Source organism: Tiliqua scincoides, chromosome 4 (assembly GCF_035046505.1).
Source record: "Tiliqua scincoides isolate rTilSci1 chromosome 4, rTilSci1.hap2, whole genome shotgun sequence".
NCBI classification, from domain to species: domain Eukaryota; kingdom Metazoa; phylum Chordata; class Lepidosauria; order Squamata; family Scincidae; genus Tiliqua; species Tiliqua scincoides.
Window position 1 is genome coordinate 195,650,776 of NC_089824.1, and position 20,968 is coordinate 195,671,743.

Here is a 20,968-nt window from a genome sequence, read left to right on the forward strand (position 1 = left end):
CCAGCTTCCTATATCTCACAGCAGCACACCAAATGCCCCAGGGAGCACACCAGATAACCTGTATCCTGGTGCAGTCCCTTGCATCTGGTATTCAGAAGTGACCCACTTCTAAAATCAGGAGGTTGCCCATACACATCATGGTTTGTAACCTGTGAAGGACTTTTCCTCCAGAAACTTGTCCAATCCCCTTTTAAAGGCATCTAGGCTAGACGCCAGCACCACATCCTGCGGCAAGGAGTTCCGCAGACTAAACACATGCTGAGTAAAGTAATATTTTCTTTTGTCTGTCCTAACTCTCCCAACACTCAATTTTAGTGGATGTTCCCTGTTCTGGTGTTATGTGAGAGTGTAAAGAGCATCTCCCTATCCACTCTGTCCATCCTCTGCATAATTTTGTATGTCTCAATCACGTCCCCCCTCAGGCACCTTTTTTCTAGACTGAAGAGCCCCAAACGCTGTAGCCTTTCCTCCTAAGGGAAGCGCTCCAATCATTTTAGTTGCTCTTTTTATCCACCTTTTCCATTTCCATAATATCCTTTTTGAGATAAATAGGATGCAATACTTCAGGTGTGGCCTTACCATACTGAACTCCCTTAGGACCCAATCCTAACCCACTCTGTAGTACTGATGCAGCCACAGATGCAGCCCCTAAGTAAGAGAACAAATGTTACCTTGAGGTTGTCTCCATGACTATTCCCCCACTGCAGGATGAAGCCAATGCCCCGCTGGTACAACAGCATCAGTGCTGGAAAGGTGGATAGGATTGGGCCCTTATTTACAAAGAACTAAGCCTGACAAGAGACCTTTCAAAACTGTCTGATATAAAAATAAAAGGTTGAAAACGTATTCCCCCTCCTTTTTTTTTTTTTTCTTGTTCATTGGGAAAGTAACTATTACCATGTTGCAATAAGGAAGCTGTTCTATAAAGTACTGTATTCCATCAAATATAGGAACAGAATTCCTGATAAGGAAAGCAGAACTGATTTTTAAGATGCTCAAACTGCTGGAAGGATTGAACAAGAGACCATGACCACACTTTTGTGTTGCTCTTTCTTGTACAAAAGAGAGACTAAAAAAACGTTTAAAATGGTTTGTGCTGAAAAGAAATCAAACTTGGGGGAAAAAACCAAACAAAAAAAACCTTTTTTCTAAATTATATCGTTTTAGATTTCCCAGAACAGAGTATTGTAGCAGAAAAAGGAGATAACAATCCCATCAGTTAAAAAAAAAAAAAATCACTGTTCACATCTGTTTAGGGTATTCATTTCAATCAGGTGTCCTCTTTGAATCTAGAGTATGAAAAGGTTCCCCCCCCCTTTTTTCCTTTTTTTTTTTTTAAAGCTGGAAACACAAGAACTGGTGACAAGTTCTGTGTTAAAGCACTTTGTGAAATATGTTTTTATGCAGAAACCATTGCCATGTTGGACAGAAAAAGGAATACAAAATAAAGGAATATCTTCCACTGCACCACAAGAATGTGGACATATGTGAACTGTGATTTAAAAGACAGAGCTCAACCAATATCATTTCAGAGCTCAAAATATCATTTCATTGCTTTCCACCAGGGTTCCAAGATCATTTCTACTTTCACACTCATTCACAAAGAGACTTCAACTTTAAACTGTAATTCACAGCTGTAACTTTTTCACCCTCCCATGGAGTTAAAATTTAGAACTCCTATCTTGAAAAACATGAATTGCCTCTTCAGGTCAGTCCAGTGGAAATTTCTGGTCATAGTTATGCGGATTATCTCAATTGTTTTATAAAACCTGTAATATGAACCATGAAGGCACATCTGGTAGACATTACAGTTTTCACACCTATTTGTAACACACTAATCTGGATGATGCAAATTAGGGTGTTTGCATATGTTACAATTGTCATGGAAATGCTTTCAATTAGGGCCTCCTTGTGACCAGTGATTTCTGACATAAGTGGAATATATAGTACCACTTGCTGTGTGGGTCTCTTCCATTGCAGAGAGTAACCTCACCTCTGTCTGTAGATATCAAAAGGAGAATTGGGAAGAGGGGTGAGAACCATTTACCAATGGCATCACCATGGCAACAATACTCCAGATCTTACAAGTGTGTATGTATGTTGGTGTGGAAGAGTAATGATAAAACATTGACCATTATATGTAGAGTCTTCCCTTAAGGTGTGCAAGCACGCACAGAGAGAGAGAGAGAGAGAGAGAGAGAGAGAGAGAGAGAGAGAGAGAGAGAGAGAGAGAGAGAGAGAGAGAGATTACTTAATCCTAGCCAAGTAGGATAAAAGCCCCTCAAAACTTATTGTCTAATCTCTTATCTGCCTCATTTTCAAGCTGCGGGGTTAAAATCTATTGTATTTCCTTTTTTCCTAGACCAAGTAGTATATCTCAGGAACTAGAACATCCTCAATACATGTCAAGATTCACAGGTCCTGCAAGCCTTGAACTCAAACCTGGCAGGTTCCTGTACAGAATAAATCCCATGTCTCTGTGATGTTAATTCGGCTGAACCTGAGAACTGCAGCTACAGTCCTGAGCAGAACTGACAGTCCCTTCCAGTTCCATGCATGTTTTCTGTCAAGCTTCATTGGAAACAATTAGATAATTTCTTAGTATTGTAGGGAAAGCCCTGTCACATCCATGCTATAATGTGCATCCTATGCTCTAAAGATATTTTACAGTCTCCCTTTCTCCTAGTCGCTTCCTCTTTGTGTGTTCCTAACTCTGTACTACCTGCTGATTACATGTTTATAAGGAATCATGTTCTATTTAAACTGTGTGTAAACCTAGCTTTAGATGTTCTTTAATTTAACAGACCTTTCTGTTTAGACAAGCCTTCTGAGTTCCTGGCCTTTTAAACATCTTTTTAACATCTCTTATTATTTTTTAACATCTGTTTACAGGCCTGATCCTTTCTAATTTGCTACGCTATGCTCTTATCTGACTAGTTTTTTATCTGACTACTGTTTTTATTATACATTATGGTTTTTTTATCTGTTTTTAAACTATGCTTTTAATGTGTTTTAACCTTGTTTTGTAAGCCGCCTTTTCTCTCCCTTCGGGGACAAAGGCAGGGTAAAATTAAAGTATAATAATAATAATAATAATAATAATAATAATAATAATAATAATAATAATAATAATAATTTCAACAGCATTTGTTCTCCAGAGGTTAATGTTGTTTTTCTTGATCAAAATAGTCATATCTGTAGACTACTTGGTTTAACAAATAGTAGTTACATGAATTGAATCTCCTGGATTTAAGACAGACAAGATTCCCATGTCTTCTTTGAATTTTTACTAGAAGGTCTCAGGCTCCTAGAGACTACTGTTAAAGATGGTAGGGTTTAAAAGGTGCTCAGATACACACTTCAGTGCTTATTTGTGCATGTTACAATACTCACCTCTACAGTTCATGATGTCCACACCTAAACAATTCAATCAAATCATCACAAGGCTCTAATTCTGATTGACAGCTCTCTTTCAGTTACCTGCCCTGTGTAGGCATGTCAAATTGACAGACCACTGTGTTCATCACTGCAGTTTAGCACATCCATTTGTGAAACAGACCTACTGCTGCCTTACATCAGGAACTTGCAAGATTCAGTCCATGCCAATCACATTTCTGATAGAAAACTCAAACATATAAATAACTGGAAGGACAACAAATGCCTTATAGCTGTGTGCTAGTATGAAATGAGATGAGCAGCCATCACGCAAGTAAATCTTACTTCGTTGCCTTTACTCTTTTGGCAGGAAAACACTCATAAGCTATAGAAACCACAGTAAATTGAACTCCAAATCACATTTACAAGGAAAGCAAACCACAAATTTCATATTTTTACTTCCCTATTTCCTCATCACTTTTGAGGTTTGGGCAAGTAAGCTATCAGTCAAGTCAGTACTGGTATCCTATACTGTATTAGTATTATTAAGAATATTTATATACTGCTTTTCACCAAAAAGTAATTCACAAAGTGGCTTACATAGCAAAATAATTCAAGAAATGTTTCCCTGTCACCAAAAGGTTCACAATCTAACAAAAGATGCAGAATTTACACCATCAGCAGTCACTGGAAAAGACACCATGGAGTGAAAAGGGACAATTGCTCTCTACGCACTAAATATAAGTGGACACCATTTTAAAAGGTGCTTCTTTTCTCAGGTACTGACACTTATAGTCACGCATGTGTGCATACACTCAAAGCACAAAATGCCCCCCAAACTGTTTCCCAAGGAACTCCTTTGTAGACCAGTTTGCTATGCAAAAATATAGCTAAAGACTATATTCAGAAAAAGAACTGTGTCCAGCAACAGTTCAGTCCATTGGGATGTGTTGTTTGGGCTTTAAGGAAACACTGCACTAGACCATCTATGGCACTCTTCGCTCAGCCCCTAACAGCAAATTGGATGCCACATTCACTGCCACCAATAGTGAGAGTTTTGGTTTCAGCCTGGCCAAATGCGCTCCCTGATGGGTATGAGGCAGTGATCTTTCTGATCCCCAGTGTGACCCCTGAGAACAATGCAGGAATCATAGCTGCACATATTTAGGGATGATGTGAATATGCTCATACTTCAATTTTTGAGAAAAAATTAGCAAAGTCACAGAATTCAAGTTGAGTTGTGCAACCAGCTTCATCAAGGGTGTGTGGAGTCATTTCAGAGAGTCAAAAATCTGGAAGAGAACATATCTTGATTTGGACTTTGGAATTACACTCTATTTCACAGTGATTGGGCAAGGAAATATCAGCTCCTGCCTTAATCCTGAAGGCACAATAAATGGGACAACTTCACCTTCTTAATAACAAAAAACACCCTTGCCAACAACTTCTTCGTCCTGCTAGATTGAGCATTGAATCTTGGAAAGAGGAAGAGAGCAATAAAAAAAGCAAGGCTGCTTCACCTTAAGTGCAATGCAAGACACAAGTATACTTCCTTTCAGCGACAGGTTTGTTGGTGTTAAAGAAAAATTACTATCACAGAAAACCAAGATAATCTCTGGCTAACGGCACAAGAATGGAGGCTTCATAAAAACAATGGATTTTATTAGCAACCATGAGTCACATGGCTAGAAATAAGCAGTAACTTATGGAAGTAAACTCTCCAAAAGACACAGGGACAGCACAGTCCACAGGTGCAAAAGTACAAATCCTAAGTTTCAGTGTTTGTTGCTCAGTGGTATGATCTTTGCAGAAAAAAAAACAAGGCAGAATTCCAGAATCTTAGGGTTGAAATGGAACTAAAAGGTAATCAAATCCAACCCCCTGCCAGAGCAGGCTGTCCAAAATTACAACATCCCCAATAGATGGCTATCTAACCTTCACTTAAAGCAGTGTTTCTCAACCAGTGGTACAGGTAGCACCAGTGATATTTGATGTGGTGGCTGGTGGTACTTGCTGGACCCTGTCACCTGGCAGTAAGACCAGGAACGTGACACAACAAACGTCTGTAGGAGGCTCTGCTCAATGGGCAGAGCTCCATAGAATGCTTTTCCATGCTTGAAAAAACCCTTCCACCCACCCTTAGCCTCTTACTGGTATATTTCACATTGCATCTGGTCTCCCAACCCAGTTGTAATTGGTGATGATCACCAGTTACTTCTGGTGATACTTCAAATAGATGGACTGTGTGAAATGATGGAGGACAAATGGTGGAGGACAAATGTTGAAAAATCTTGGCTTAAAGACTTCCAAAGATGAAGAATCTACTGCCTTTGGAGACAGTCTGTTCCACTGCTGAACAGTTTGTACTGTCGGGAAGTTCTCCTAATATTTAAATGAAATCTCTCATGTTATAATTTAAACCTATTTGTTCTGGCCCTACCCTTGAGAGCAATGAGAACAAATTAGCTGCATTGAAATCACAGAGACTAAAAGGAAAGGAATCAAATTATTGGAAGCTACACAGTAAACAGATTAGGCAAGCAGGATACATAGTCAGGGAACGTGGTCTGAAAAGTAACTTGAGAGAAGCTAAGTGGCTATATTCTAGGGTTGTGACCTCTTACCATACAGACTGGGCATGCTTTTTAAATGTCCATTTGACATACAAGAGGCAATATTTCCAAGCTTCTCCTTCCTGTTTTTCCAGAAACCAATAATCTGTCTCCCTCCCTCACCTGCATGGCAATCAGGTCTCTGCTAGAAGGCTCAGGAATGTGTGTAGAGATGATTTTGATGAACTGTTCCCCTCCCTCCCCATATTTAAGAAAACTGTATCCAGCCTCTACAGGAAGTGAGAAGAGGGGTCAGGATGTCCACACATCTATATAATACACATGTCCACACATTTATTATTGTGTAGGGCTGATTCAGGCAGCCAAGTATTCTCCAAACTGTCCCGTCTGCCCTGGTGGTTTGGTTTCTTTTGCTAGAAGGCCTTTGCCCTGAGTTTTCTGCCTGTTGCCTTGAAAGGACTGCAGGGCAACCAGTCTGTTGACCAGCTGTACTGAAGGGGCCAACTCAAAGGCTCTCTGCTTCAAGGCTCATGGTATCAGATAATAAGGTTGGTCAAACGTGAAATTCTACTTTACTTGCTGGAACCAGTTTTTACCACAAGATGTGTTGAAAACTACGAACATCCATCATTTTATAGAAGAATTACTTGACAAATTCACAGTGTGAGGTCAACCAAATGGCTATTAGTATAAGAACTATATGAAAGGTCCATGTTCAGAAGCAGGCTTTCACTGAAAACAAGCTACTTGGAATAATTGTGGGATCGCTCTACTGCCTTCAGCCCTGCTTATGGGCTTCCCAGAGTCACATGGATGACCATTGCAGGAAGCAGGATGTTGGACTAGATCAGTGATTTTCAACCTTTTTCATCTCGCGGCACATTGGCAAGGCACTAAAATGGTCAAGGCACACCATCAGCTTTTTGACAACTGACAAGGCACACTGTGCTGTCAATGGGGGCTCACATCCTCCAATGGTCGTATTGATAAATGACCCTCTCCCAAATTCCCGCAGCACACCTGGGGACCATTCGCTGCACACCAGTGTGCCACAGCACAGTGGTTGAAAATGGTTGGACTAGATTGAAACTTTGACTGATCCCATGGGAATCTTCATATGTTCTTAGTTTTGGCTGTGAACTACAGCACAGTGAGCACACAAGACAGTTTGGGAGCTGCCCCCCCCCAATGTAAATATGCTTCAGACTGGCTTCTTGCAAAAAACTTTTCAATCCATTTTTTCAAGGTTCCACTCCCACATATTTTAGTACTTGTTAACCTAGTTACAGTCCTATTATGCAAAGGTTTAAAAATAGCGCATTCCTTTTCATACCTAACACTTTATTGTTCTCTAACTACATAAGAACAAAAAAGAACAATTAAAAATAAACCAGCAACAATAAAAGATAATTACTGACTTTATTAAAAGCGTATCCATCCTACAATCACAGAACTAGGTTTATTTCAAAGCTGAGAATTCAGCAGACATTATTAACTATTCTAAGCACTAATTATAAAAGGGTGATTAATAAGTTAGTGGAAATGGGGCCACAGAGCAGGCAGATTTCTCGGGTTTCAGAAAGCAAAAGATAAAACATGATGGCTCAAGGCATTTAAAAATATATGGGCCAGTATCATCAGTATCGTCGGGACTCAATCAGCTTCCATAATTTGGATAGGTAAGGTAGATTTGATTCTGTTCATATACAACCTCTGGGCTGTAGTATGCAAGTCACACACAAATATATGTAATGAGGCATTGGATTGCAGGTTGTGGAAACCATTGCTTACATGGAGACACGTCTTCATAATTGCTGTGTTGAATTATACGGGGGGGGGGGAAACAGCCACAAAAATCAAACGATTGTTTCTGTTGATAAGCATTTCTCTTTCACAGCGATGGCTTTGTTCTCAACTGCGCAATCTGCATGGACAAACTATTTGTTTTTCTGTCAGGCTAACTCACAGTAAACACAAACAAAAAACATAAAGGATTTTCCTACCAGCTTCTGCCAGACTGGCATCCACATCATGGATGTGGCTTGATCAGCTTTGTACGGAGTGAGAAGACTGAGTTTTGTTCCAATACACAATATTCCCATGGTGAACCTAAGCAAGGGGGAAGGTACAAAGGGAATAATCATAGGGAACTTAAGGCCCAGTTCAGTGTTTCTCAACCAGTGATACCACCAGTGCTACTTGAAGTGGTGTCTGATGGTACACATGGTACTCCCAGACCCCCACCTTTTGGCAGTAAGACCCATAATGCAACAGGGCAAACAGTGGCAGGAGACTTGGCAGAGCTCCAGCATGAGCTTTTCGAGTGCTTGAAAAAGCCCCTCCATCCGCCCTGAACTTCTTACTGGTCTTTTTTGCATTGCGTTTGGCCTCCCAATCTGGAAGTAACTGGTGATGACATCATTGCCAGTTTCTTCCACTGGTACTTCCAGTAGGTGGACCATGCAAAGTGATACAGTGAGGGACAAATGTTGAGAAACACTGGGCTAGTCCTTTTGATCACCAATGCCAAGGGATTTTTCATACATTACACGCAGAGCGGGTTCTCCATGGATTATACACTCAGGAGTGGCTGCAGTCAGTATGGACTCCTTGGCAAATGTATCTGCGTAGGGTATTGAAAACCTGTTTGAATGCATCCCCAGGTTAGGTGCACACCTTAAGTGTCTTTGGGCCCAATCCTATCCAAACTTCCTGTGCCAATTAGGCTACAATGCAGCCCTGAGGTAAGGGGGGAAATATTCCCCTACCTTGAGGAGGCCTCCATGACTGCCCCTTCACCACAGGAATATGCCCACATGTGCCCCTTTGGCACAACTGCATCAGCACTGGAAAGTTGGATAGGATTGGGCCATTATGCATTCAGTTAAAACCGTAATGCGTGAATTTGACCTTATCAGTACTCAAAAGAGGACAGGAAAACATCTATACTCGAGTCACTGGGAGTGCATAAGGTGATATTCTACTTTCCAAGACCATCAAGGCACCTACTGCAAAGAGTCAGAGTCAACTCCTCACAGATTGCTGACTAAACTTCAGGATGGCCCCAGCCTGCACTTCTGGAAAACCCCTCTTGCTTTTTCAATTTCTCTTAATGTTGCAATATATCCAAACAACAAAACGTGCATAAATGGGTAATTGGGTTTTTATACACACACATTAGACAGACTAATAAGAGTGGATCTTTTTGCATTCACAGTTCTGCTTTCCAGGCTTTAATGTTCATCAAGTGATTTAAAATATTCATAAAGTGAGGCATTACTAGTAACAGCCAGGCAAGGGATGCCTTTTCATATTTGCAGTGTCCATTTACATAAGTTGCTGACAAAAGTCCTCTGCCATAGTTATGTCAGCAGTTTCCGGCTGATAAATATTTGTACAACGATGGCTTGCAAAGAACAAGAACACCACAATCCCAGGGAAAGAACGATTATGTCAAACAGCTAATGCTAACAAGAAAAACCAAAAACTGCTTACGTGGATTACTTAGGGGGCTCCTTTATCACAAATATAAACACTTTCAAAGACAAAACAAAGCCAGTTATTATTGGATTCATTAATTAACAGATAGGGACATGATCTTAGTGAAGCGATTATAAACATTATCCCTCTGTGGTACGTACTAGAATTATACTTTTCCCCTCTAGCTCCTGAGCATTGACCCTGAAACTTTAATGCTAATAGTCTTTTTGTTCTTTTATTGTTCATTCCTTTGAAAATAATACTACCATGTAATATTTAATAATACTACAATGTAGCATTACAATAAATAGAGAGGGCACTTCTTAGGTTACTGCCGCCATCTGAAGACAAGGAGGTAGCAGCAAGATGCAGGGCCCTCTCTGTTGTGGCACTACAACTCTGGAATCAAGTAGACTTGTGGGCAGCCCCCCACATTATACGACTTCCAGCACAGTTTAAAGACCTATCTGTTTCACTGGACTTTTTAGGAGGGAGGAAATTCCTAGGAATCCCTTTTCAATTCACATTGCTTCTTTTATGCTATGCTCTTTTACATTTTAATCTGCTCTTATATCTTGGTTTATTTTTTTATCTATTTTAGGGTGCAATTCTAACCCCTTATGTCAGTGCTTTCCAGCACTGACATAAGGGCCATGCAGCTCTGAGGTAAGGGAACAAACATTTCCTTACGTTGAGGACTCCATGAGTGACACCCAACTGCAGGATGCAGCACATGTCCCATTGGCACCGCTATGCCAGTGTTGGAAAGCACTGACATTATGTCAGTTAGGGGTTAGGATTGCACCCTTAACGGTTTTATTTTAATTTTTTTTTATTCAGATGTTATATATTTTGTATGTTTTACTTCTGTGTTGTACACCAACTGCCAGAAAAGTGGTCTTTAACTCTTTAAAATGGATGAATGAATGAATTTATGTATCACTTTTTCCTGGCAACAATTTCCAATCCGAGGGATAAAGAATATGGACCCAGGAAGTCTCCAGTTCACTTCTGACCTCATCCACAAACTTATGTCATTTTCGACAAACCAGTCTCTTTGCCAGACCTTCAAAAATTCCCTCTCCTACTCCAGTGCTAAAGCAGAACCTTCTAACACTGAGGATTTGTCCTCTCTTTTCCTTTAAATATACCGAGCCATCTGAAGGTAAAGTAGCTTCCAGGGCAGCTGGTACATCCCAGTGTGAATTGGCAAGCAGCTCTGTGCGGGCCACAAGAGATTGAGAGTCCAATCCTATCCAAATTTCAAGCACCAATGTAGCCGTAATGCAGCCCTGAGGTAAGGGAACAGATGTTCCCTTGCCTTGAGGAAGCCTCCATGACTGCTTCCCCACCGCAGGATGCAGTAAGTTGGACAGGATTGGGCCGTAATACAGTCTTGACAAAATCCAGTGTATTTTAAGTCATTTTGGTCTTTCTTTTAAGACCAAATATATTTTGTTGAAAACCTGGAAGCTTTCATGAAAATGCAAGGGATTAATTGCCTCCCCAGAAACTGGCTTGCTTGTAAGTGATTCTAAATGCCTCAAATGCCTGTAATCTTTCCCTGGTCATATGGCAAGAAATGCATGATTGAATGCTTCTATTACTAAGATATGCTCTGAGTTGTTCCGGATGCAACATTCAACACAGCAGGAGGTGTAGTTGTGTGCATCATCCACACCAGCTACAGTTAGTCCCGCTTGTACTAGAGGGCAAAGAAAGGCATGAAACTGCTACAAGAGGCCTTGCAAGCAAAGTAACTTGGGGCAAATTAGCAAAGCAATGTAACGAATTTTATGCCTTTCTGTAACAAAAATGAAGCCTTTACTTACACACACACACACACACACACACACACACACACACACACACACACACACAGAGAGAGAGAGAGAGAGAGAGAGAGAGGTGTCTTAAGACTACTTCTCAAACAGTGACCAAGAACTCTAAATAAAATAAAGTCTCTGGGTTGGGTTAGAGCTTGATCATCTTTGGGCTAGCTATGGAAAATTTTGCATAACATTATCTTAGCACACACCCCCCGTCCCCACCCACTTCGTGAACTCCAAGTAGTGCTACAAGGCTCATACTCTAAATAAGTTGAAGCACTGAACATTAATACTCTTTTTAGGGCATGAGGAAGCTTTGATTAATGGCCCTGGCCAACCTCCAGAATCCACTGTCCAACGTGAGAACTCATCAGTGAAACAGCCTATCCTATCTGCAATTAAGAATCAGAGCATCTGGGGGAGATAATGCAAGTTTCCGGATGGAAGGAGCTCTGCATTTCTCTTTTTAGGAGTTTGAGTATCTTGGGGCTGAGTACCTTGGAATTACCCCACCCCCATTTGTGTGTGTCTTAGGCTCTCCTCCATTTTTCTACAGCATTATAGCAACAAGGCTGCAAGCGAGCATATGACCATCCATGTGCAAATAACAGTCAGGGTTTTTTTTAATAGAATTAGGCAGCTGAGCTCATTTCCACCCCATTAGGATCAGTATATGAGACAAGGCCACTGAAGAAAAGCAAGCACAAAAGATTAGTTTTCCTCCTCACTGCTTTAACTGAAGCTCTGAGCTTCAAATGTAGAAAGTGATGCTGTCCAGGGAAAGGACAAAACCTAAAGCGAGCGCAGAAACAGCCATGTCCTGCAAAATTCCTTCATAGGCCCATTTTCAGATGAATACAGCCCTCAGCGATGTTTTACAATGTCAGTGCTTTACACTGCAGAAAGAGCAGGAGAAAGAAGACGCAGATAAAATGTTTGTTGGAGGCATTTTGTTTTTCTTTTCTTTTTTTTGGTTACGGAACAGATGTGGAGAAGCTTAAACTGTAAGGCTTCAGTGATTCCCCCACAGCTGTGCCATTGTTCATATGCAGTCGAGCAGCCCTTCCTGATGCTTGTAAAATGCTTTCTCCATTTGTTCTGTACAGGGAAGACCTGGCAGGCTGGCAGTGCCTTCACCTGTGGTGTGAATTGTGTGCGATGCATGTCTGTGTCGCATGGAGAGAATGCTGTGGGTCCTTTTGAAGGCCAGATGGCTGTCCGCCTTGCTGCTCTTGATTTTCCTCTGCTCATGACAAACAAACAATAGACAGCAAACTTTCGCAGACCAAAAAGTAGCATCCTGTGAACATTTTTTCCCCCTCAAAGATGATGTTGCCCTTCCTCTGAGGTGTTCTCATACACTTCAATTCTGAAATATTCAGGTGCATTCAATAGTTTAAATGGTGAGGGATGCAATATAGTTCCATTATGCTAACACCAGCCTTGACAAATCCCGTGGTTTCACATCCTGCAGTTACTGTTCAGCGTATCATGAATGCTTGGCAAATAGGAATCTCAGAAGTGGAAAACCACTGAGGTATTTTACTGATCTTATAGAACTTTTCCCCCCTCATTTTCATTGAAGGTCTTGCCGATGTTCTGCCTGAGCAAATTCACCTCAACATTCATTTTTAGTGAAATTTGATGAGAATTTAGAGAAATTGGATGGCAACGTAAAGATCTGTCACTTCTCATGGAGAAACAGAGTCATTTGGAACACAAAAGAAGGATCTTGCTGCACCAACTGCATGGCAGAACTCAGTCAAGGAGCCACGCTACTGGCACAACTGGCCTCCTGAGTTAGCTACTATACTTTCAACCAGGTGCAAGAACAAAAGTAGGACCATTTAGGACCAGAGCTAAACTTCCTTGATGAGCTTACATCACAAAAGATCCTACTGACCCCTATGGGATAAAAATTGCATAAAAAAGCAGGGTCACCAAGCCTACACATTTTTCATCACTCATTTGTCTGCCTTAGTTGTCACTGAATTTGTGTGTTTGACCTGCCGGTGCTGCATTAAGCCACCTCCATTCCAGACACAATTCAAGGACCATCGTACCCAGGATAACCCCCATCCCCATTTTACTTTCTATTCTTGCTTCTTACTTCTCTCCCAAGTCCAATCAAAGTCACCATGCATGCCATTGTGGGCTGGGCAGCCATCTTCATGGGCCACACTGCAGTATGTTCCTTCCTCCTGGAAAAGCAGTTCTAGCTCTCTTGCCCTGTTTTCCTCCCTCAACTAATGAAGGCTACTGCATTGATTTTAGGGCTCACTTCCAAGCCTATTTTCTGCTTTTGTACCCTGCCTTTAATCAGGAGATTGGTTCAGTCTTGGCACTCCTGCCTACAGTTCATGAAATGTGTCACTGACAGTCCAGCAGATATAGACTGATAATCTTGGTCTTTGGCACAACCTTGCCAAAGAAACACAAATTTCCAGCTATCTTTCCTTATCTGTCTTATGTGCAGTCAAGTTGATGACATGCTTAGTGTTTGGGATTTCCTTCTTTGTGCCAGTGAATTTATTTTTTCACAAATCTCAAGGGTGGGGAGTGGGTGCTGAATGTAGCCTCAGGCCTGCAAATTAGGGATACACATAACTGTTACCACAACCATCAAAATCTAGTTCTCCAAAACTGGGTGAGGAAACTGCTGTACCAGTTAGGAGTTTTTACCTAGTGAGAGAGACTAGATCCCCATGTAAGTGATGTGATTTCACAGTCCACTGAGGGGCTCAGCCCTTGCCTTTCACCCTTCGTTCTACAGTCATGGCCTGAACTGCAGGAACATTTATCTGTTCTTTCCATCCTGACCCTCCAACTTCCCACCTTTTCCTTCCCTACACTCTAGCAAATGGGGCTCCAAACCCCGGTCCGGGGGCCAGATGCAGCCTGCAGCCAGCCTCTTGTCCCCTGAAAGCCTCTGGCGCACTTGGCCGAACATGACTAGAACTGTGCTCTGGTTGCATCTGGAGGGTGTTCTAAGGGCCAGAGAGTTTGAATGAATGAGCCCATTCATTCATTTATTCACTCATCTAAGTTCCATCTATAATTTATTTATACAAATTTTATATTTAAATTTTTTTTCCGACCCTCAACACCATGCCAGATATTTGATGCGGCCCTCTGGCCAAAACGTTTGGAGACGCCTGCTCTAGCAGACCAATCCTATGTGCCATTTATACCACTGGAATGAGAGTTGTGGCAGTGTAATCTGCTTTCTGGCAGTTGCAAATGTAACTTGCGGTGTTTGCGGGCTGGCCGCTTCTGCAAGAGGCAAGCAGCCTGCCCCATGAGGCAATGGTCAGTGACTGGCTGCTGCTCCAGATAGGACTATCTGGGTGAGCAGGAAGGGGTGGAACAAGGCAGAGTTGGACAGAATGAGAAGGCAACTCCAGCAATTGTTACCCTGCACATGCCTGATCTCGTCTGATCTCAGAAGCTAAGCAGGGACAGGCCTGGTTAGTACTTAGATGGGAGACCACCTGGGAATACCGGGTGCTGTAGGCTTATACCATAGTCTTTTGAGACTGAAGGTTGCCAACCATTCTGGTGACAGTTATGAGGCAGATCAGGTCTAGGAAGGTGGCAGGTTTGGCAGCAGTGGCATCCGCTGAATCCTCACCCCCTTGCTGGGTTCAATCCACTTTCATGGGTTCTTGTGGACTTGTTCCAGTGATTTGGCTGACACAGGTCCAAGTAGACCAACCAGGCTAGCAGAGGCCTTCCCCAGGGAAAGGGAACAAATGTTATCTTGCCCTGAAGAGGCTTCTGGAGGCAAAAATAGTAATAAAAATCTCCCTTGGGATGCAGTGGATGCCATGTTGATGCAGCTTCATCACTGCATGAAGAGTTTGGTAGGACTGGACTGTACGACCCCCAATTTCCTATCCCCAGGTATCTCTGTGAAACCCACATAATTTTCCTACATCTCACTTATCTTATCCTGCATCACTACATGCCTCCTTTCCTATTTAAGATTTCTTTTTTGTTTTCTTCTTCTCTTCTGTATCTTTTCTGCTCTATAGCAACCACTTACGTTTAACCTATAAGTGAATGGCTATTTATTTTTTTCCAATAAGAAAGTTAAACACATGCAGACAAGAAAAAGGAAAGAGCAGAAGCTCTTCCCCTCAGACAATTTTGGATCATTTCATATACGGAAGAGAGAGGAGTCTCAACTCTTCATTTGTTTCTAGACACTACTTTTAGAACTAAGCTAAATGTTAATCAGTTTCAGTTTTTCATACTGAAAGTTGTCCTGTCCCCCCCAACAGGGTAGGAGTTTTCATTAAAAAGATAGGTAACCTATGCAAAACTTTGACGCTTTTGAGGTTTTTTCACCGCAGGAGGAGCAGCTTCCTAGCCTAGCACAGAGAAATTCCCAGGCAAACCCTAAAGAATATGTCCCAAGGAGTTCCACAGCCTTTGCTGAAAGGGGGGTGTAAATCCCCATGTGAACTCTAAAAGCACAAGCCTGGAGGAACTCTGCAGTTTCAGCTAAAGTCCCCACAAGGGATCAAATTCACTGAATGCGAGAGCTCAGGACGTTGTCACCCCTCTGCAAACCCAAGCAAATTCTGCTTGAAAAAGCTCCCCAGCTCAACTGAGCCACATTTCCTTGCCTCATTAAAGCCCTTCCCTAGCTCATGCAACTGTCAGCGGCCTCTCCCCTTGTGAATGGACCCATCCCAGCTTCACCCACAGTCACCTGAGGCTGGGAAGCTTGAAAGGCCTGGTACTTTCAAGCCAGTTTTAAGTTTTCTCAGGCCCTGCTAGGCAGTGTTTCTCAAACTGTGGGTCAGGACCCACTAGGTGGGTTGTGAGCCAATTTCAGTTCCCATTCATTTCAATGTGTATTTCATTTTTAATATATTAGACTTGATGCTACCATGATATGTGACTGAATTTGGAGAAATGTTCCAGCTCTGTACTTTTAACAGGCTACTATGTATATGCTTTAAACAATGATAGTCAATGGGGTTTACTCCCGAGTAACTGTGGATAGGATTGCAGCCTTTGGGATGTTTGGGGAATTTTTTTTAAACATATCAGCAACTGCTTGAGAGGGTAGGAGGTTTCTTTGTTTTAAATAAATTTTTTAAACTTATTGTAAATTTTAATTTACTAATTTTTTCATATTAGGGTGTTGAAAATTTTCCTGCTTGCTGATGTCACTTCCAACCATGACATCACTTCCAAGTTAATGACATCACTTCTGGTAGGTGCTAACAGATTGTCATTCTAAAAAGTGAGTCCCAGTGCTAAAAGGTTTGAGAACCACTGGTCTACAGTACAGAAGTGTTAAAGCCTTGACTAGGTGAATTGTGTAACTTCCAACAAATGAAATGCTATGAGGAGACGCCTGAGGGGGGACATGATTGAGACATACAAAATCATGCAGGGGATGGACAGAGTGGATAGGGAGATGCTCTTTACACTCTCACATAATACCAGAACCAGGGGACATCCACTAAAATTGAGTGTTGGGCGGGTTAGGACAGACAAAAGAAAATATTTCTTTACTCAGCGTGTGGTCGGTCTGTGGAATTCCTTGCCACAGGATGTGGTGCTGGCATCTAGCCTAGACGCCTTTAAAAGGGGATTGGAAAAGTTTCTGGAGGAAAAATCCATTATGGGGTACAAGCCATGATGTGTATGCGCAACCTCCTGATTTTAGAAATGGGTTAAGTCAGAATGCCAGATGCAAGGGAGGACACCAGGATGAGGTCTCTTGTTATCTGGTGTGCTCCCTGGGGCATTTGGTGGGCCGCTGTGAGATACAGGAAGCTGGACTAGATGGGCCTATGGCCTGATCCAGTGGGGCTGTTCTTATGTTCTTATGGATGGGGTGGATCTCTGCTCCATCCCTACATACAATGCAGTTCCAGGTTGAATTCCCACTTTCATTGGCTCCTGATCTTTTTAGGTGGGATAACTAGATAAAACAACAGCAAACTTTGCTGACAGCAGCATGTTTCAAGCACATGAAAGCCCACACTAAGTCTCAAATACAAACTACAAAAACCACTTGACCTATGACGTCTCCTCAATCAAGCTAATTGCTTTCTAATTGTTGCTGCTGCAAACAATTAATTTAGTCTCCCACTTGAAACAAGGCATACATTGTCAAACATACTCACCTGCAGCAATATTAATGATACTATGACCCACTCATCGTCAGGACAACAATGAATATAGATTTTGATTCCCTTGACTTAAAAAAAAAATCATATCTGGTTTCTATGTTTTGAGAAAGCAAGACTGATCCACCCTAAAAATTCACATTAACATGAAAAATCACAGCAGTTGTATTGTTTTACAACTTTAAGTTCATGAATGGAAATATGTTTCTTGGTGTCCCTATAATCTGCAATGCTAATTTTAGAGGCAGGCTGCCTCTGATTGCCAGATGTGGGGAGGGTACCAGGCCACTGGTTGTGTCTGTTGTCTTGTGAGCTCCCTGGGGCATTTGGTGGGCCACTGTGACATACAGGAAGCTGGACTAGATGGGCCCTTGGCCTGATCCAGTGGGGCCGTTCTTATGTTCTTATGTTAGTTCTAACGTGTTGATGATTTAATCTGCATGTTATGAAACAATAGCACATGCCATCTACCAAATGTTTTTGAGGCACCACTGGAGTAGAGAGTGTGAAAAAGTGCTCAATATATACATTTGATTCTGCATTAGGAAGAGAGCAAAGGTGGTTCAGCTCACCAAGATTTGCATGGGATCAGTTGTAATATCATCACACATTTGCTATCCAGAGTGAGAGCTGGCTTTTTGCAGTGATCTTCCATGCTATGGAGCTGATTTAACTGTATCCTTAACAACCTTACATTTCCACTCAGTACTGTAGTACTGTGAGGCTGGTTTCATTGTGCGGCCAGATTCCTCACAGGTGGAAATGGCCACCTCAGGTGACACACCTAACACATAGTGTTGAGGTGTTTCCACAGAAGCCCCCATTCTTGTGCCCACCAAGCTACCCCCTCGGAGAGCCATCCTCCCCAAATATGGCTAGTGAGCCCCACGCCACAATCACCTAGAATCCTAGGTAATTGAGGAGTGTACAGTTACCCAACCATCACTAATCCCCCAGCTAACACTGCAGCCAGTAGGAGGGCCCCAGGAAGGTCCTAAGACTACTTATGCCTTTCCCAAGTCAGTTGTCCTTGAAACTGGGGCAACAGGGAAACCAGGGTAGTGGGTTCTGGGTTGAAAAGGGGGTGGAGCTGCACATGCCCATAAGGCAGGACCCAGTAAAATGGGTTCAATCAATGCCAGTGAGGAGGCAGTAGCAATAGGATACAAGGCTGAGGGCTCAGTCTTCACAACTATAAGAGATAGTAGCCCAATGACAGTAGCAGTCCTGGGGAGAGTAGAGGAAGTAGGTGCTATATAAGCCCCTCTCTTCTCAAAACTAATGTAACAGGGGAAGGCTCTCCAGGCCAGGAAGCAGTATCCTTCCATGGATGAATGGGTAATGTCCATCATGGCAGTACAGGTTGGGCATCCCTTCTCTGAACTGCTTGGAACCAAAAGCATTTTGGATATTGGATTTTTCTGTATTTCAGAATACTTACATATACTTGGGGCACAATCCTAACCAGCACATAGGCCGGCATAAATCCCCCAGGAGGGTCACAAACGTGCCATAACGCATGTTTGCACCTCCACAGGAGGAAGCCACGTTGGCCGGCAGAAGCCTCTGCGGCAGCTTCCTCGCCGCTGCCTGCGGCAACACAAGCAGCAACAGTAGGTGTGAGGGGTGAGGAGGAGGCGGAAGGGGGCGTTTCTGGGTGGGGGGAGGGCAGGCGATGGGCGGCCCCGGGGGCAGTTGCACGGGGAGCTGGGGGCGGGGCTAGGACCCGGCAGTTATGCCAGTCCCAACCTCTGTCCCTGCAGAGAACGGAGTGTCTTCAAGTTGCTTCACTCTCCTCGGTCTTGCGCCACCTCCAGAGGTGGTACAGATCCGAGGAGACCCATTGGGGCAAGCAGCCCTTAGCCAGGGGTAAGGGGAAGAGCTTCCCCTTGCCCCTGGCTGAGCCGCTGCAGCCAACGAAACTGCGTTGGATGCAGCACAAGCCTCCCAGCTTGCCTGCTCCAGATCAGGTTTGGATTGCGCCCTTAATGAGATATCTTGGGAATGGGGCTCAAGTCTAAACACAAAATTCATATGTTTCATTCACCCCTTAAACACATAGCCTGGAAGTAATTTTATACAATATTTTAAATAATTTTTGCATGAAACAAAGTTTGTGCATGAAACATAGTTTGTGATTTTATTTTTTTAGGCAAGACAATTTTAAAAGTCTTCATGGATTTCCTGTGTGCGAAGGGGAAAATGGACCAAATGAATTACAGATTTGATGAGAAGACAATTTTCTTGTTGAAAATGCATTTTAAAATAATTATCAGACTTTTAAGATGTGATAACAAATTCATTAAAGGATTTTGTGGTAGAACCAAGTAGATCGAGAACTCTGCACCTGCCACACAACTCTCAATATCATTTTTTTTTCTTTCTTTTTTCCTTTTAATTTTTATTTTCATTCATTTCTACTTTGTATTTCTAACCTAGTGAGTTTGTATGTTTCAATCTTGGATCTTTTAAAATAAAACTATAATTTAAAAAAAAGTTTAAAAGTCATGTTTACACTCAAAAAATGTTTTGTATTTCAGAATATTCCGTATTTTGGAATTCTGGATAAGGAATGCCTAAATACTGTGGTTACAACAAGGGAGGAGCCCCCCACACACACACACATCTGGGCCAAGGGCTGGAGAGTCTCAAACTCACAAGGGAAGAAACTTTGTTTGTTTTAAGGTAATTGGTAAGTCATAATCTTTTGTGTATCTACAAGAGCTGGTGTGATGTGGTAGTTATTAGGCTGAGTTGTGAATCAGGTCTCTCCTGGATTGAATCTTGCTTCTGCCATGAACTCACCAGGTAGCCTTAAGGCACGCCAGTCCCTTTCATAGCCTCAGCACCCTAGTTGCAATATGGAGATAATACTTCTTCACCTTGCAAGACTGTAGGAACAACGTTAATACATGTGAAGAATTTCACACATACAGAGAGCTCAATACAAGATCATCATCATCATCATTATTCATAGTGTAGGATTTATAGTATAGTGTACTCCCTGCTCTTGTGGAGTATATGCTGTGAAATTTATTGTATGTCAGCAGGTAGCATGGCTCATCTAGTATGCATCCACAAGGCATCTCTGATATTCAGTCCATTAGGAACCCTGGCAAGGAGCATGCTGGAGAGCTACTCAATGAGCCTGACTTGCATCTATATCAATCAATTGAATCAGAGATGTTTCATTGGTAAGTCCTTATCTAGCCACTTCTAAATATTGTCCAAGGCCTTTCCATTAGATTGGTTAAACAGTTCCTTGAAAAGACACACATCTTTCACCCATTTAAAAGGGGGGGGGGGAGGCGTAAACAAATATATACTTTTTAAAGGAATATGAAACCAACTGGGATTTCATCATAAATGTGGTTTATGGGAGACAGGAGACAACAAAGAATACTCTGGCACAAATGCTCCTTCTCATGTATTTATGTGTAAAATACATTAGAACAGGCAAGGGCACATTTAAAGTCCATTAGTAATACATTTGCAAATGTTATGCTTTGGAAGTGACAATCACATTTCTAGGATCAATTGACTAATGGGGTTTTGACAC

General features: G+C 42.2%; 1 protein-coding gene and 1 pseudogene across 1 annotated transcript in view; one reads left to right on the forward strand and one right to left on the reverse strand.

Annotated features, from left to right (window-relative positions):
- The window catches only part of PTPRT (protein tyrosine phosphatase receptor type T), a 556,684-nt gene that overhangs the window by 239,251 nt on the left and 296,465 nt on the right, over positions 1–20,968 (reverse strand). The window lies entirely within an intron of this gene.
- On the forward strand, positions 14,654–14,773 carry LOC136650399 (5S ribosomal RNA; annotated as a pseudogene).